Here is a 16720-nt window from a genome sequence, read left to right on the forward strand (position 1 = left end):
CACAACTGTTTTCCCAGCAAGCTAGTTTGCTTAATTGTGTGCTTTCTGGCAGGGTCATTGATTTCTGCACCTTTCCATTTCTGGAAGTACTCAAAAGCCATTGGTGGCACATGGAAATTTTTGAGCAACATTTAGAAACCATTCGGCAGGATCTCTTCTTTCTTGGAGAACAGCCCTTCTATAGGACATTTGCAGGAAAACAAGACCCCAGTGTTTTAAAGATCTTGAATGGCCCTGATGGCTCAGATGGTAAAGAATCTGCCTGCAATGTGGAAGATCTGGGTTTGATCCCTGGGTGGGGAAGATCCCCTGGAGAAGCAAATGGCAACTCACTCCAGTATCCTTGCCTGGAGAATCCCATGGACAGAGGAGTCTGGTGGGCTACAGTCCATGGGATCGCAACGAGTCAGACACGACTGAACAACTAAGCAAAGCACAGCACAAAGTCAGAATCTGCCAAGGAATTACAATTAGGGCTTTAAAGATGTTTAAAATTGTGTTTTTCTTTTCTAAACTGGCCTTGTGCGTTGATGGAGAGAGTGTTGCTCCCAACCAAGGGGGCCACATACGTCGTATGACTTCGGAGACAGACAACAACGTCCTACAGAGCCTACAGTTGGGAGAGGTCATACAGAGCAGAAATCCCCTGACTCTTGCCAAGAGAAGTTATCTTGAAGGGGTGATGCCACTGAGGCAGACCTTGGAGATTGGGGCTGCAGCTCAGTGTTAGCCGTGTCGTCAGTTAGCCATCAGAACTTATTTCTTACCCATTGACCTTCCTTGTCTCTCTGCCCTATGGAATCATACATAAAGTCCAATAGAATCACACATGAAGTCCTAGAGAATCATATGTGAGGCCCTAGAGAATCATACTTGAGGATGTTGTGTCTTGCTTTCAGAAAAAGCCATCTTAATCCTCTGGGGTAACACTTAGTTGAACTGGATCAACAGCTGTCATGGGGATGATTGAAAAACATGAAATTATCTTGATGTTTCATATTTGGACAAACAAAGAGAGTGCATGGCTAAATTTAGCAATTCTTAATAGAGAAAATTTTTAATGCAAATGGAATTTATCCTAGGTTGGTTGTTGCCCAGGAGATTCTTGTTGAGTGGAAAGAGAGACTTATTTAAAAAGCAAATTCTTGGTAATTCATACCCAGAGCTGCTTAAAAAGACTTGTCTAGAAGACATGTGCCAAGTTTACTCATTTAATATTCTGCCTTCAAGATGCTGGGAAAATCAAGTTTCTACCTCTGAGTAGCAATTTAATCAGTTTACATTAAAGGTCCAAAGTTAAATGTAACTGAGTGATGAGGACGATGTGAGGGAACAGCCTTCCTTCCAGATTCAAATGCCACCTGCACAGCTGGTCTTGTCTTCAGACGAGAGTCTGAGCCCGAGCTTTCTGAACAGACACTAGTATGTGTACAGCAATGTCCCACACAGAAGGCTAACAGTCTATGCAAGGTGGGTACACATCACAGGACCAAAACATCAGTGTGCAAATACACAGTTGCTTATTTACCACTGTACCTGTCAATGGCTACTAAGAGGTTATTAGATTACAATAAACTTCTAGTATTAATATTCATGCATGAAATGCAGAAGATAAATTTTTAGCCTGTTTAAATCTTTTATTTTGTATTATTATGTTTTAATTGGAGGATAATTGCTTTCCAGTATCATCTTGGACTCTGCCATACATCAACATGAATAAGCCACAGATATACACATGTCCCCTCCCTCCCGAACCCCTCCTTCCCGTCTCTCACCCCATCCCACCCCACCCCACCCCTTTAGGTTGTCACAGAGCACACTGGGTTTAGCGCCCTGTGTCACACAGCAAATTCCCACTTGCTATCTATTTTACATGTAGTAGTGTACATGTTTCCATGCTATTTTCTCAATTTGTCCCACCCTCTCCTTCCCTCACTGCCTCTACAAGTCTGTTCTCTCACATCTGGATCTCCATCGCTGCCCTGCAAATAGGTTCATCAGTACCAACTTTATAGACTCCAAACACGTGAATTAATATGCAATATCTGTCTTTCTCTTTCTGACTTACTTCACTTTGTGTAATAGGCCCTAGGTTCATCCACTTGATTAGGACTGACTCAAATCAGTTTTTTTTAAATAGCTCAGTAATATTCCACTGTATATGTGTACCACAGTTTCTGTATCCATCTGTCAATGGACATCTAGGTTGCTTGCATGTGCTAACTATTGTAAAAAGTGCTGAATAAAGCATTGGTTTTATTCTTGCTTAGTAGTTCTCTCCTTAGCAAAATAGCAAAAATGACTACGATCAATTTTACATCATTAATAATCCACCTACTGTATAGCACAGGGAATGCTGTTTGATATTATGTAACAACCTAAATGGGAAAAGAATTTTTAAAAAGAACAGATATATGTATATGCATAACTGAGGCCTTCCGAGGTGGTGGTGGTGGTAAAGAAACTGCCTGCCAATGCAGGAGACATAAGAGATGTGGGTTTGATCCCTGGGTTGAGAAGATCCCCTGGAGGAGGGCATGGCAACCCACTCCAGTGTTCTTCCCTGGAGAACTTCATGTACAGAGGAGGGCTGAGGGGCTACAGCCCATAGGGTCACCAAGAGTCCGACATGGGAGAAGTGACTTAACGTGCATGCATTCATAACTGAATTACTTTGGCATACCTGAAACTAGCACATTATTAATCAACTATATTCCAATGGAGAAGGAAATGGCAACCCACTCCAGTGTTCTTGCCTAGACAATCCCAGGGACAGGGGAGCCTGGTGGGCTGCCATCCATGGGGTCACGAAGAGTCGGACACGACTGAGCGACTTCCCTTTCACTTTTTACTTTCATGCATTGGAGAAGGAAATGGCAACCCACTCCAGTGTTCTTGCCTGCAGAATCCCAGGGACGGGGGAGCCTGGTGGGCCGCCGTCTATGGGGTCGCACAGAGTCGGACACGACTGAAGCGACTTAGCAGCAGCAGCAGCATATTCCAATGTAAAAGAAAAAGGTAAAAAAGAAACAAGTCGAAACCAAATTTGTTGAAAGGAGGTCTGTATATATACAGGCAAATTATTTTGCAAAGTAGCTAGGATTACTTACATTTATAAACAAGACTGTGAGATTCACATTAGCATGAAACATACTGTCTCAAGGATGAAAATAAAATTGCTTCCCAAAGAAATGTTGGGGAATACACAAGAGGCGTGTCCCCAGATTGCCAGTGTAATCATTTCAGACATAGGAACAGTGCTTAAATGCTATTTTTAAAAGACAGAAAGAGATAGCTAAATATAAGAATATTTGTTTTCTTTTAGGTAGAAAAAAAAAAAAAAACACATCCACTCTCTTGGGCCCTCTTCAGGAAAGAGAGCATGTAAGGCTTATGCAGTTCTATAAAATTATATACCACCATATGCTTCCAACCTCAAATTCTGGTTATTTTGGTTTGACTTACTGCTTTTATTCCATAGGAAACACAAGTACTTTACCCCAAGGCTTGTTAAATATTCTACCGCTCAGCTGGAGTAAAGAATTAATCGGAACAGGAGAGGTCTACCATGACCCTGAGTGGACAAGCACTTTTCCATTATTTTGCCAGATTGTCTTCTCCAAGCTCCAGAATGTGAAAAATACTGTCTTTGCCACAGTGATGTCACCAGCATGTGGCTGGCTGCCCTTCTGGGTGCCAGCTGGGTTTCCAGGCACACGGGCCACGCAATAAAAATCAAGCATCTTGTCTTCCTGTGCCGAACAACACACTCCACAAGGTTGCTGTTGCCAAGAGTTTGTCCATGACGGGGACTACACAGAGGTGTTTATTCATTTTCGTTCAGCATTTTAAATAATTTATATAATATGACTATCACTCGTGCCCACAGCCTCGGGAGCAGTCGTCCAAAACCTTTCAGCAAAGCAGCGTGTTAGACCGTTCTAGGGTCACCTGTGAGGAATGCTGGACGGAATCCCTGATGTTGCTGTCGGTATGGGCGATTTTCTGTAGGACACCCAGGAAGTCCTGCCTGTTCTCAGCAGCGCAAGGCATCTCTCCAGGCTGGTACTTCCTGGGTGATGCTTGTTTGTGTCAGGATCAGAAAACCACAAGGGGAAGAAAAGGCAGCAACATGTACTTCAGCGGCTTGGCAGCCTTCCTAGGGAAGGCTGGTTGGGAGGCTATAACAGTATTGATTCAATTCAGTTTTGGACAAGTTTATACATCCAGATGGTGAAGCCTGACCTTCATTAACTAAGGATAAATTTGATACAATTTTGCTTTAGTTACTTTGGAACTTAAGGATATACACAATTAGACAAAATAGTTCAAAGATTCCCAAGTACCCATCACCACCTTCAAACACTCATCAATTTATAGCTAATTTTATTAAACCTCAATTCTTCTTATTACTCCTCCAACCCCCCACCAAGACAGCAACTCTGAAAGATGTAAAAATTTTTTCTTAACATAATCACAATGTCATTATTTCTCCTAAGGTCTTGGTAATTTCACCAAATGTTCAGCATTGAAAATTCTGGTCGTCTCCTCAATGGTATAATTTTTTAACAGCCGTTTGTTACAGAAACAGAATCCAAATAAGTTTCACACTTGCAATTGCTGAAGTTCTGTATATTTTCTTTAATTCATAGGTTCTCTTTCATCTCTTTTCTCCTCCACCTCCTCCTCCTTGTCCTTCTCGTCACTATTTGTTGAAGAAACACATTTTGTTTCTATAAAAATGTTTCCATTTGTGCTATGAAATTTCCTACACCTGACATCTCCATGTGGTCATTTAATACTTTCTGCTGTCATCTTATTTCCATCCATTGTTGGTTAGATTTAGAGGCTTGATCTAAGGCTGGGTTTGGGGGCAAGACCAGTGCATTGATTTGTTAGAGCTGCCATCACCCTGTGCTGCAGATGGGTGGCTGAACAACAGAAATATGCTGTTCACCGTCGTAAGGCTGGATGTCCAAGATCTGGGGGTCAGCAGGGCTGGTTTCTCCCGAGGCTGCTCTTCTTGGTGTGTAGATGGCCGTCTTCTCCCCGTATCTTCCCATGATCTTTCCTCTGTGTGTGTCTGTGTTCAAATCTTCTTCTTACAGAGACACCAGTCAGACCGGATCAGGGGCTAACCTAATGACTTCATTTTAATTTAATTACCTCTTTGACATCTCTCTCTTCAAATACAGTCACATTATGAGGTACTGGGGGTTAGGACTCCAACATGGGAATTTTAGAGGTGAGCAATTCAATCCATAATAACTTTCCATGTGATACCCTTCCTTCAAGAGGTACATAAAATCAGATTGTTTATCTTTTTGCGGCTTTGGCAGGCACTGATGATCAATGCCTAGATTCATTAATTTGAGTTTGCAAAGTGGTGATATATCCAAATTCTGGTGTTCCTTCTTCATATATTAGCTAGATTCCTTTGTGTTTTTTTAAAGTTGATTCATCTTCTCTTTGGTTTGCAATTCTATTGGAAAGGCAGAATTAATATTTGATTCTATTTACTCATTTTCAAAATAATAGGTTCCTTCACTGAAACCCTCCAGTGTGATCAGTTTGTTGTGGTTTTCTCAGTGACACGTTGAACTCACGGATGTTCACATCTGTGTGTATGAAAGTGAGAAGGATAGTAATCCACTGTGGTTATTACCTTTCCCTCAAACTGCTGTATTTTCAGCCAAGGGAGGCTCTTCAAGCTAATACAGACCAGGGATCTTGGCCTTCACCAACCAATAAAAATTGATTAGAGGCCAGACAAGAAATTCAGGCGAGGCTTTATTGAGGCCTCTAGTGCAGCAGCAGGGAGCGAGAACAAGTAACAGGTTCCCTTGCCGGCTCACCGTGGGTGGGTGGTGGGGGGAGGCATCAAGCTCTTTCCTTACGTGGCGTGAGAGTAGGGGTCTGTCCAGGGGTCGAGGTGGAGGGGTGGCTTAAGTGGTTTACCCCCCCTTAAGTGGCATTATGTGCAAGGGGCATGTGCAGTACCCTGCTTTTGCTCCTGACACCCAGTTTTTGCTCCTGGCTCCTCAGAAATGGCAGCTGGGTCTCTTTGTCTTTGTATCTTTGGGTCCACAATTTGCCACAAGTGCGCATGTACACTGTTATTTTAGTCCCATATAGTTTCTCTGTATATTGTCCCTTGAGGAGAGGTGTGTCCAGGCGCCAGCCCTGCAGCACAGGGCCCCAGGTCCCAGCCTGGCTCAGCGCTTGGCCCTAAGTTTGCAGACAGGACTGCAGGAGGCCCGGAGCACTTCCTTGTCCAGGGTAGCGTGAGGTGCCAGGCTCATGTTTTCCATTTCCTTCTCCAGATCCAAGAAGTTCCGGTTCCTTTTGGTGGTTTCCACTATTTAGTGTTTGAATAGTAGAAGCTGAGCTCCAGGGGGGCTCACTACTACCGGTTGGTTCCCATGTTCAGGCCTTCATAGTGAGTGGAACTATGAAAAACCACGTATGCAAACACACACAATCGTACATACGTGTACAAATACATCTTCCAGTCAAATTCAAGGTTTGTTTTATCTTAATATCTGCATTTCCTCTTCCCCACTCCATGAATCCTGGTCTCAACCATAGCAGGAACAACTGACTAAGAACACTGCATTATTGCCCACTCACTTTTACCCACGACACATCCACAACAAAGTCAGGGTCACACAGTGAACACTCCCTTCAAGCTTTTTGCAGTTCATTTTGTCCTTAGATTTGTACTCAAATAACCATGTTTTAAAATCCCTGGGAAGGACTTCCTTGGTGGTCCAGTGACTAAGAATCTGCCTGCCAAGGTGGGCAGGGTTCAATCCCTGGTCTGGGAAGATTCCACATGCTGTGCAACAGCTAAGGCCATGCATCCCAGCTACTGAGCCCACGCGCTGCAACTACTGAAGCCTGTGCGCCTGAAGCCCTTGCTCCGAGACAAGAGAAGTCACATCAGTGAGAAGCCCTTGCACTGAAACTAGTGTAGCCCGGCTTGCCACAACTAGAGAAAGCCCACAAAGGTCCAGCGCAGCCAGAAATAAATAAACTAAAATTAAAAATTAAAATAAAGGAACCCCTGGGAGTATTTCTTCTTCATGGGTTAAACTACCAACTGGATACATATTTAGTTTTTTTTCCATTTTATATATAAATTAATTTACTTTATAAATAAGAACTAAGATAATAAGGTATATACCTTGTAGATAGGGGATTTCCAGGTGGCACCAGTGGTAAAGGACCCACCTGCCAATGCAGGAGACCCAAGAGTCATGGGTTCGATCCCTGGGTCATGAAGATCTACTGGAGTAGGAAATGGCAACCCACTCCAGTTTTCTTGCCTGGAGAATCCCATGGACAGAGGAGTCTGGCGGGCTACAGGCCATAGGGTCGCAAAGTGACGTGACTGAAGTGACTGAAGTGACTTAGCATGCACGCAGGCACCGCGAAGGTACGAGATGCACGGGTTTTCAAAGTCAAGCCAAGTGTGACACGGCTTTCCTGTTTTTCTTGTCACCATATGTGTAGACACAGAGAAAGGGATGGTTTGTGTCGTGGCGGGTTTCGAGGAGGAGGCGATGCCTGAATCATGTCTTACCTAACAGCTGCAAAGAGCAACTTAGATTCTCAGAGAAACTGTCCTTTAGTTCTGCTCAAGGAAGAAAACATTTGTTTCAACGCCCACCATGTAATTCTTCTTTGAATTTTAATGAGTTAGCCTTTAGGCTGCTAGACAGAAAACAACAGCTCTGTTCTGTTTAAACTCTGCCATCTTTCTATTTTGCTGCAGAGGCTAGAAAAGAAAGGCTTTTTGCCAAATGTGTGGTCGTATGCTCCAAGGTAGTTCATCTGGACGTGTGAAGTTCCATCTCATGATAGCATTTTGGAAGCTAAATATAGCAGTGGTCTCAGTAAGTCCACTATCCATCCAATTATTCACACAAACTGGAAACTGAAAACTGCCACTGCTTCCACCATTATCTTCATCCCCCACATCCGATACCTAAGTCCTGCCAAATCTACACTCCGTGATAATCCTGGAACCTGTTTCCCTTGTCTGTCTTGCCCTATTGTTCCCCTAGATCAGCATCCTTCTCTCATAGATGCCTGGCTGTTCCCCTGCCTCCACTGATTCCCCCTATGCCCACCCTCTACTCAAAATGTAAACCTTATTTCGTCACTCTGGGTATTGTGTAGAAGGATGGATGGGTAAAATGTAAGTCCCTTCTTGGGGATGCTCTAAAGGTCAGATGCAAGAGTGAACTGGTCCTGGTCTGACTGCTGACTCCTCTGGTCTCACTTGTCCCTGGACGTTGAGATCTGGCAGCTCTGTAACACTCACTGCACCAGTGGAAGCCGGGCTTTGGTACTGATGCCTGCTCTTCTTGATGAAACACTGATTCCCTGCATCCCTGCTCATCCTTTGCTATGTAATCTCACCTTCTCAGAGTCCTCTGCAGAACGTTCCCCCTGCCCCATCCACCTCTTCTCCTCACCCCTGTTAAATGCATAATACTCAGTGTGGCTGTATCACTCATCTGGCTGTGTGTTAAAATTAGTGATGTGTCTATTTTCCCCTCTACACTAGAAGCTGCTTGATAGAAAGAACAGTGATCCAAAATGATTTATTGATTTACTGATTCAATAAACATGTGGTCCAATTAAAGACTGTAAACCAAAGTGGTCAGAAAAGGGTATTTCTTCTTCTTCAAATATCAATGGGTCCATTTAATTTGGGATAAAGTGAATTTCAAGAAAAATGCAGATAGAATGCTGAACAAAACCTTTCCTTCTATTAACTTCAAAACATCCTAGCTATAAGGACCCTTGGATTTTTATTTCATCGTCTTCAAATATCCCATCTGAGCACTACACCCTTCTGCCCTATCACAGAATGTTCAGGGAAACACTTCAGTCATGGAACTTGATAACACTGATGAGAAATGATGCACCAGAAGATAAATTCAAAACCACTAAAAGCTGATGTCTTTCCAAATTCATATTGTTTAAAGTGGTTTGACTACTATCGGGAAGACAGAAGGCAAAAAATGTTGTAAAGGAAAAACTTTTAGTAAGTTTGTGTTTTTTAAAGCAGAAAGCAAATAATGTATCTCCAAAGAGTTCAGTGCCCTTAGACAAAATTTTATGGAAAAGAGTAAGATTGGAACTAGTCTATTTTGATGCGATAGTGGTAAAAATGAATAGAAATATTTAAGAAAGGGCCGCATCCTACAGTTATCTTGATACTTTCACAAAACGGGGAAGGAAGCCACTCTCCTGTGTATCAGATCCATGCTGATGCCTTACACACTCACACACCATCCTCAAGACAACCTTATGAGTTCAATGTTACCATTTTCCCTTTTGCCCTTGAAACTGAGGTCTGAGAGCATCTATGTTCACAAGATGGAGGAATTTTGCCCAACTCTGTAAGCATCAGAAAACCTGAACATTACGAGCAGGTTTCAAAGAACAAGTGAAAGATAGTGAAAAGCACAGAGGATGGTAAATGGTGCACGTAAAATGGACTGGGTGTTTATTCATCTGGTCGTGTAGACAGAAATGATATTAATGACATGTTTTAAATTAACTTATTTATTTGGCTGCACTGGATCTTAGTTGAAACATGCAGGATCTTCATTGCTGCATGATGGGTTTTTAGTTGCGGCATGTGGAATCTAGTTCTCTGACCAGGGATCGAACCTGGGGCCCTGCATTGGGAGCATGGAGTCTTAGCCACTGGACCACCAGGGAAGTCCCCTAAGTGATGGTACCGGTCTTCTGTAAACCACTTCTAGGGCCTCCCAGGTGGCACTAGCGGTAAAGAACCTGACTGTCAATGCAGGAGACAAAAGAGACTCGGGTTCCATCCCTGGGCTGGGAAGATCCCCTGAAGGAGGGCATGGCAACACACTCCAGTATTCTCGCTTGGAGAATCCCATGGACAGAGAAGCCTGGCGGGCTATAGTCAACAGGGTCACAAAGAGGAGGACACGACTGAGATAACTCGGCAGTCACAAACCACTTCTACGGATACTGCTAATGAAGTAAGAAGCAGAGGGGCCTCCGGTTAACCTGCAGGTTTCATTCTGATTCTTTGAGATAAACTACCAATGGGAAGGACACCTCCTGATTGGATGAAAGACAAAGCTGCCTACCACATCCCCCTCATTTTTGTGATGGAAAGGGTTTCCCAGCCTAACACATGCACAGAGGAGGCCTCAAGTTGTCCTCTAGTAACCATATCCTTAGCATTGTGAGTTTTTTTGGGAGAGGGGAATCAAACCATTTTATTGGGGGCTTTGGGGGAAGGTGGAAAAGCTGGTAGAACAGTGAGATCTGATGTCCTTCTGTGAGCCATCTACCCAACTTCTCAGCTGCTAAAAGAGCATTGTGGTTTTGACCCCTGTGGGTTTCACTTGGATGCTGCTGGAAAAGATTCAAAATGGTGACTGGCAGAAGCCCGGATAGGGAATTACAGGTGACACGAGTATAGGGGAAGAAACCCCAGAAGACTAACCCATAATTACACGTTATTTATCTGAGATGGATCAATACATTTTTAAGATAGTTATACAGTTAACATCACCATGTGAAGTCATGAGGGTTTAAAATTGATCAAAGTTTCATTATACAACTTATATACGTGTATATATGGTGTTTCATTACACAACCACCAGTAAGAAGTCATCTGCCAACACAGGAGACACAAGAGACACAGGTTCAATCCCTGGGTCAGGAAGATTCCCTGGAGGAGGAAATGGCAACCCACTGCAGTATTCTTGCCTGAAAAATCCCATGGACAGAGGAGCCTAGCGGTCTACAGTCCATGGGGTCGCAAAGAGTCGGACATGACTGTGCACACACCCATGGGCGTGACTGCTGTTATCCTTCATTTTGCTGATAGGTCTTTGTTCCAGCATTGTGTATATTATAAATATAAAGTTTTTTTAAAAAATGCATGGTGAACTTTTGAGTGAATAATTTTTCAGCGAATTTTATGCAGGTACTTTCTCTGATTGAGCAACACAATGTTTCAGAAGTGATAGTTCTTCAGAATATAGTTCTGATTCATACGATGTGAATATTAGGCAAACAAAAAGACAAAAGACTTTGGTGATTGACTCTGATACTGAAAGTGAACATTAAATACCCGGTGCTAGAGGATGCACCTTTGCTTCTACAGAGAGTGGGTTGAAGGCAACATTTCATGAAAATTAGAAGACTTCACAGGTGTGTCAGGTGTAACTATTGAATGTAATAACCCATAAAGTATTAGTGAAATAATTTTTGGCCAGCCAAAGGAAAAATCGCCAGCCACAGGCATTAGTTTCTGCGAAAATCCCCTGGTTAATAGCGAGTTAACAACCTAAGCTACCCCTATACAGTACACCTCACTCTGAGAATTCATTCACCCCTGTGCTCTCCCACATATACTGTACTTCTAATAAATGCTGGACCTACTTTGCAGTCTTGGTCTCTTTGTCAAATTCTTTCTTCAGAGATGACAAGGACTGAAGTTCCTTTCTCTCAATGAACACAGTAATAACAGAATGTTTGAAATGACCACAGTTGGGGGGTATTTGCCAGTGGGAGGGATGAGGGAAAGGATAGTCAGGGAGTTTGAGATGGACGTATACACTCTGCTATATTTCAAATGGATAACCAACAAGGACCTACTATATAGCATGTGGAATTCTGCTCAATGTTATGTGGCAGCCATGATAGAGGAATTGGTGGGGAGGGGGGCAATGGATACATGTATATGTATGACTGAGTGCCTTTGTTGTTCACCTAAAACATCACAACACTGTTAATTGGCTATATCCCCATATAGAATAAAAAGTTTAAAAACATCTTGATCATAGCAAAATGAAACAATCAAAACTCTAACACACCTTACCCCCTTTTTTTCTGTATTCTTTTCAGCACATCAACTGTCTTTGTCTTTGCCTCACGTCTGTATTGGATTGCAGGCCATGCGTGTATTTCAGCACCGTAAGCTATCACTTTAGGATCAGCAGCTGCTCTTTCAGTGACGCTGGTCTCCTGAAACAAGCCCAAGAGCCACTGCTCTGATGTATGTAATGCTGAGAAAGGGAAGAAAACAGGCCAGCAAGTCAGAAGCGCCTCTTTTGCACACACTTTGGACTTCAGTGTCTTTCAGAAGTTCCACAGAGAGTAATTTGCAGTGAAGGGTCTTCTTCTGACATGAACTGAATTTTCTCCACCTGGACATAGTGATTGCCCAGTGAGTTTTCTTCTTAAGAATAACAGCACTGTCTCTTCTTCCAACACAACTGTGTCATATTCTGCTCTAAGTGCTCCATCCCAGGATGAATAATAACCTCTCATTCAACAAGAAACATTTATATGCAGCCTGTGCTTCTCCCTTACAAGAGGTTCTTCAATGAAATGATTGGCCTTACATTAGGCTGTCTGTCTGTCTTTCCTGATAGAATATAAGGAGGGCAGGAACGATGTCTATCTTGTTCACTCCTGAACCTCCAGTGCCTGGCATGAGGTCAGCTGCTGGATACTTACTGAATGAATAAATGGGCCTCCACCAGCTGTGTGGCCCCACAGTGGTGACCAGCATGGGAGCTCTGAGCTGTTTCTATTGCACCAGAGCTTCCTGCGAGGCCTCCCCCTGCACCACCCTGCTGGAGAGAAATCTCAGGGGAGGAGGCTGGGGGTGGGTGGGTCCAGAGGAAGAAGTACAGAGGCAGTTTTTAGGTAACAAAAATAAGAATGAGTGTGGATAATCTCAAAAGAATACAGTGAAATATTACTTAGATATTAAAAAGAATGGAATAATGCCACCTGCGGCAACATGAATGGACCTAGAGATGATCATACTAAGTGACATAAGCCAGACAGAGAATGACAAATACCATATGATACCATTTATATGTGGAACTGAACATATGATACAGATGAACTTACTTACAAACCAGAAGCAGACTCACAGACATAGAGAACAGGCTTGTGGGAAAACGGGTGGGGAAGGGTTATATTTGGATTAGCAGATACAAACTATTACATAAGGAATAGATAGGGGACTTCTCTGGTGGTCCAGGGGCTAAGACTCCAGCTTCCATTGCAGAGGGCCTGGGTTTGACCCCTGGTCAGGGTACTAGGTCCCCAAAAGCCACAACTCAGAGTTTGCATGCTGCAACTGAAGATCCCACATGCTGCAATCAAGATCAAGGATCCTGGGTGCCGGAACTAAGAGCTGGTAGGGCCAAATAAATGTATTTTTTAAAAGGATGGATAAACAACAAGGCCTATTGTATAGCACAGGGAGCAATATTCAGTATTTTGTGATAAACTAGAATGGAAAAGAATATACAAATATTATATATACTTGTATATAACTGAGTCACTTTGCTGTACAGTAGAAATTAACATGACATTGTAAGTTAATTATACTTCAATAAAACAAAAATTTTTTGAATTGCAGCACTTTGCTCCTTAATGCTCGTGGAAATCCCTCCAAAGTGCCAGTCACCGACAGCCTTAAAAATAGAAAGTTGTCAAGATTTATGGATGTTTTGAGGAAAACAACTCCAAGAGAAAAGCAAGTATTTACGTACCAATATATTTTTAAATAGTGGCTGTCATTAAGTCTGTGCTAGTTTAACAACTGGCTTTGGCAGTATTTCATTATGAAAGAAAACAGGCAATTTTCTACACACCTCTTAATTCATGCCAAATACAGGCACACCTTCTACCTTTCTGAATAAACAGAAAGCCCTGTTTATTCTGGTCAGTGCATATTTCTTTAGTACTGAACGTTGTAGTTTTAGAAATTTTTTTCAACTTAGAACCCTAGCTACTAAAACTCAACTGAGTTTCTATTTCTCTCACTTTATAATTCATTTTCATTTTTATCAAATAATATGCTTGTACTTTGCACATAATGTGATGCTAATTCTTTTTCTATTTGAATGCGATCATTTAGGTACATATGCATAATACAGATAAATAGTACTAAAGTGAATCACAATATTGTGGGACTTCCCTGGTTGTCCAGTGGTTAAGAATCTACTTTTCAATTCAGCAGATGCAGGTTTGATCCCTGGTTGGGGAACTAAGATCCCACATGCTGCAGGGCAACTAAGACACCCTGTCACAACTACTGAACCTGCATGCCCTGGAGCCTGCAAGTTACAATTAGAAAAGTCTTTGAGCTGCAATGAAAGACCCTGCATACTGCAACTAAGAATGAACACAGCCTAATTAATTATTTTTAAAAATCACTACATTGTACACCCACAACTTACATAATATTGTAAGTCAGCTATACTTCAACAAAATGCATAAATAATAAGTAGTACTAAAATGTTTATAATTAACAATACTCTCATCTCTCTCTGCTCCTTGTCCCAGCATTGTCTTCTCCAAAATCACCCACTTTCAGCTCATTTGCTTCTTCAGGACTTCACTCAATATTTGTATAATGTAAGTGCCCCTTGAGGAGCCCCCACTTACCCTGCTCCTCCTCTGGGCTCCTGCATGTCCACTTTCCTGGTCTTCTCTTTTACCACCTTGAGAATCTTCTCTGCCTGTCACCTTTGTTGGGTTTCTTGTTTCTTTGATCATATTCCTTTCTTTTTCCTGGACTTTCCCTTATTATCTTGCTAGATAATATTCTCCAGTTGCTTCTTAGGAAACAATGCATTTTGGGAATACATACATGCGTAAAAATGTCTCTTTTCTACCTCCCCACTTGACAGTTGAGCAGAGTATAGAATTCCAGGTTGACAGTCACTTTCTAGCAGGCAGAGCAGTCATTGACCAGTGTCTTCCAGAGCCTAGGATCCCTGGCAAGAAGTGTGATGCCTCATTGATTCTGGACCCTTTGTACATGTCTTAGTCTCCATCTGGAAGGCTTGGCAATTGTCTTCATCTCAGAAGTGAAGTTTCACAGTGACATATCTTAATACAGTTGTTGTCATTTTTCTTTGATCAATTCAATTCAGTTCAGTTCAGTCACTCAGTTGTGTCCAACTCTTTGTGACCCCATGAATCGCAGCACGCCAGGCCTCCCTGTCCATCACTATCTCCCAGAGTTCACTCAGACTCACGTTCATCGAGTCTGTGATGCCATCCAGCCATCTCATCCTCGGTCGTCCCCTTCTCCTCCTGCCACCAATCCCTCCCAGCATCAGAGTCTTTTCCATTGAGTCAACTCTTCGCATGAGGTGGCCAAAGTACTGGAGTTTCAGCTTTAGCATCATTCCTTCCAAAGAAATCCCAGGGCTGATCTCCTTTAGAATGGACTGGTTGGATCTCCTTGCAGTCCAAGGGACTCTCAAGAGTCTTCTCCAACACCACAGTTCAAAAGCATCATTTCTTCGGTGCTCAGCCTTCTTCACAGTCCAACTCTCACATCCATACATGACCACTGGAAAAATGATAGCCTTGACTAGACAGACCTTAGTTGGCATAGTAATATCTCTGCTTTTGAATATGCTATCTAGGTTGGTCATAACTTTTCTTCCAAGGAGTAAGTGTCTTTTAATTTCATGGCTGCAGTCACCATCTGCAGTGATTTTGGAGCCCCCCAAAATAGAGTCTGACACTGTTTCACTGTTTCCTCATCTATTTCCCATGATGTGATAGAGCCTTTCAATCTGAAAATTCATGTTATTCCCTTCTGAGAAATTTTCTTACATTATTGATTTTCTTTCTTCTGTTTTCTCTGATCCCTTTTGAGGTCTATTAGACACTAGACTGATTTAATTTTAATGTCTTTTTTCTTTCTTATTTTTTCCTTTCTTCTTGGACTTCTGTTCCACTTTTGCCAGATTAACCCTATAGTGTGAAATTTCTCTCCCATACTGAATCTCGATACTGATTGTTTTTCCTAACAATGTAATAAGAATTTTAATGGATTTATTTAAATTCATTTATTTCAATGCATTTCATTTGTTTAACTAATTGGGAATGTTTATTAACAGAGTGGCCTGATTTGCTCAGGATACCTACAGGTTAGTCTGTTGTCCAGGTGACCTAACTCCATTAGCTTCCCATTTTACTTTCAAAAGAGTCCTATTTCAGGTAATAAAATATATGGTCACACTGTTTACTGAGCGTTTACTATATGTACCAAGTGCTGTTCTAAGTGCTGTATGTGTAACAACACATCTGTATAAAACATCTACTCAAGAGGAGTACAGTCTGTTATAATCACTTTACAGATTGGAAATCTGAGGCATAAAGAGTTTAAATAACTTGTCACAGGTGTCACAGCTTCCAGGTATTACAATGGGGACTTGAATGTGGCAAGTGTCTTCAGAATCCCCCCTTTCCCCTCTATGAACTCTATTTATTTGTTTTCAAAAATATTTTATTTATTTATTTATTATGAGGTGTAGTTGATTTACAGTATCATGTTAGTTTCAGGAGTACAGCACAGTTTTATATATATATATATATATACAAATACATATATATATGAATATACATATTCTTCTTCATATTAATTTCCCTTATAAGTTGCTACAAAATATTCAGTAAAATTCCCTGTGCTATAGAGAAGGATCTTGTTGTTTATCCATTTTATATATAGTAGCATGTGTGCATTAATCCCAATCTCCTAATTTATTCCCCCTACCCCCTTTGGTAATCATGAGTTTATTTTCTATGTCTGTGAGTCTGTTTCTGCCTTGTATATGAGTTCATTTGTATCATTTTTCTAGATTCCACATATAAGTGGTGTCATATG

At 41.9% G+C, this 16720-nt stretch overlaps 1 protein-coding gene across 1 annotated transcript in view; it reads right to left on the bottom strand.

The window, feature by feature from the left end:
• C17H4orf45 (chromosome 17 C4orf45 homolog) overlaps positions 1 to 16720 on the bottom strand; it is a 135612-nt gene that overhangs the window by 41911 nt on the left and 76981 nt on the right. The gene's annotated exons all lie outside the window — the stretch shown is intronic.

Source organism: Capra hircus, chromosome 17, assembly GCF_001704415.2.
Source record: "Capra hircus breed San Clemente chromosome 17, ASM170441v1, whole genome shotgun sequence".
Lineage (NCBI taxonomy): Eukaryota > Metazoa > Chordata > Mammalia > Artiodactyla > Bovidae > Capra > Capra hircus.